The sequence below is a fragment of the Solanum stenotomum genome, chromosome 3, assembly GCF_019186545.1.
Source record: "Solanum stenotomum isolate F172 chromosome 3, ASM1918654v1, whole genome shotgun sequence".
In the NCBI taxonomy this organism is placed as follows: Eukaryota; Viridiplantae; Streptophyta; class Magnoliopsida; order Solanales; family Solanaceae; genus Solanum; species Solanum stenotomum.
The window spans coordinates 3,139,383-3,141,945 of NC_064284.1; positions in this window are offsets into that span (position 1 = coordinate 3,139,383).

Consider the following 2,563-nt stretch of genomic DNA (forward strand, 5'->3'; position numbering starts at 1 on the left):
TTATTTTTTGGTAAATTAACAACAGCCTTCTCGATTATAATGGTTGACTAGTTGATGAGGAGTTTTCTCCTAACCACTAGGTCAAGGATTCATGACTGGTAAACAGAACAAAATCAACAAGGTAGGTAATTTATAATACTTTTTTAAAAATTTTCCAATCAAATATTATTTGCTTAATATCTCAATCAATGAAGTGCCATTATTAATAACTCTTTACCTATAAAAGCAATCCTTTTCGAGGGCCGCACTCACAAAAATCTCCAAAACTGATTTTTTTTTAAATCATCATAATTAAATAAGACTTTATATATATATATATAATTTTTATTTTATTTTATTTTTCTTCACTACAAGGGAAAAATAAATGTTTTTTCCTACAAGAAAATAAATCAAAACCAGTGATAATAAATATAAAAATGATTATTCTTTTTGTTTGCAGATAGTGTTTGCGATAATTTGGTAAATTTATAATAACAATAATAATAGCATACCCAATGTAAGTTTATGAGTGAAATTTAAGGAGAGTGGTGTGTATACAACCTTGTCTTATTATCTCTATCGACTTGTGAAGATATAATTGTTATTTTTGATAGACACTCGGCTCAAGTCCAACTTATTGAAAATTAGTAAGAAAAGTAAATATAAGAAATCGTATTGAAAAGATTATTAGAAATATGAATGATTTAATTCAACGATTAGAGAATTTTTTTTTTACTCCGTATAATTTTGAGTTGTTACTCTATGATTTTTGTCATTTTGGCATAGGTATTTGAAAATATATTTTATTATATTATTCTCTAATTCACGTTGCATTTAGAGATCAATAGAAAAACATACTTTCATATCGGTGTATCTATAATTATTAAAGTTATGTGGAATAAATTAAACTTTGATTAATAAATAAACAATGTCCTTAATTGACTATAAAAGGACAAAATTAATACACAAATATAATTATAATAACCCTGGCTTTATCATTTTCAGTTCATGAAGCAAAGAATGATAATGACCTTAATAAGATATTTTTTTAAAAAAAATAATTAGATTTCAACAACACCTCAATTAAACATTTAAGTGTCTCTACCATAAGAATTAGATTTATGGACCAAACTAAGAATAAATTAGAAAAGAACATTAACTCTTTTTTTTATTATGTCAAAAATAATAAAAACGGTAACTCTTTTTTATTTTCTTTCTTAACCTTCTATGAAATTAAGTGAAGCTTTGAAATTCTGTTGAAACATATATGAAGACCAAAATATTTGTAGGCCTATTTATTTGGGTCATATTTTGGACTTTATTTTTAAGTAATTATATATTGTTGACATGATCCATTTTGTGTGTTTAGAAAATATAAATAATTTTATCTAGTGGTAAAATAAGACCAGCCTTATTTATCACACTGGTTGATTGGTTAAAGAGTTTTCTTGTGATCACTACGTCAAGGATTCAAGGCTGGTATCCGAAAAAATCATTGGTTAATATAGGTAATCTAAAATACCTTTTTAAAATTTTTAAATATGTATTTTCTCTTTGACTATATATTAATGTTTTTTATTTTATTTTTATTGCAGAAATTTGGTAACTCTAGTTTTTTTTGCTTGTAGACATTTATATTTTATCATAATTTTTTATCATTTCATAACTTAATTACTTGTATTATGTTAAACTTGTATTGCTATTTTATAATTAACTATAATATAATCATAAAATTAATTCAAGTATAACATTCTTTCTACACATATGAACGAACCGAAAAGTCACAATTTATTAACTTTTTCTTATGTTTCTAACGAATATTTTCTCAATTCCGAGTGTCGCACTCATACAAATCACCGAAATTGATTATATTTTTTTAACTTTCATAAATTAAATAAAACTCTGTATTTTCTATTCATCAAACATAACAAATATATTCCCTCAACAAAAGCGGAAAAAAAAAATTTGACACAAGAAAAGAAAATTTGTGATAATATAAACATGATTTTTTTTAATTTAGAGATAGTGTTTGTAATAATTTGATAAATGTAAAACAACAATAATAATAATAGCATACCATGTAATTTCACAAGTCAGATTTAAGGAGAATGATCTATATGTAATCTTAACCTTATATGAAGGTAGAGTGATTGTTACGATACGCTCAACTCAAGTTAAATATAATAAAATTAATTAAAAAATATAAGCAATAATACAAAGAAGAACCAAGTTAAGTATATCAAAATTGTTGGTTTGTTAGCATTTTAATATTAATATTTTATTATATTAATTTGCACCTCTGTCCGTTTGGCAGAATCTATACTTACTATGTGAGGTGAGCATGTAGCATTCATTTTAGGAGTTGCAATCCTCGCTCCTAATGTGACATTTCATCTACTGTTAGTTAGGCTTTATTGCCATTCTTCATTAGTGATTAATGTTGTAGAGAACGTTGGGAAGTTATGGTCTTTGTGTAGCATCTTCCTTTTGTCAGTTGAGTCTTTGCACGTTGGTGGCCTTTAGTTGCCCACTTTACTTCACTCTTTATTCCCCATTATTCTTTGTAACATATGTAACTCCTAAG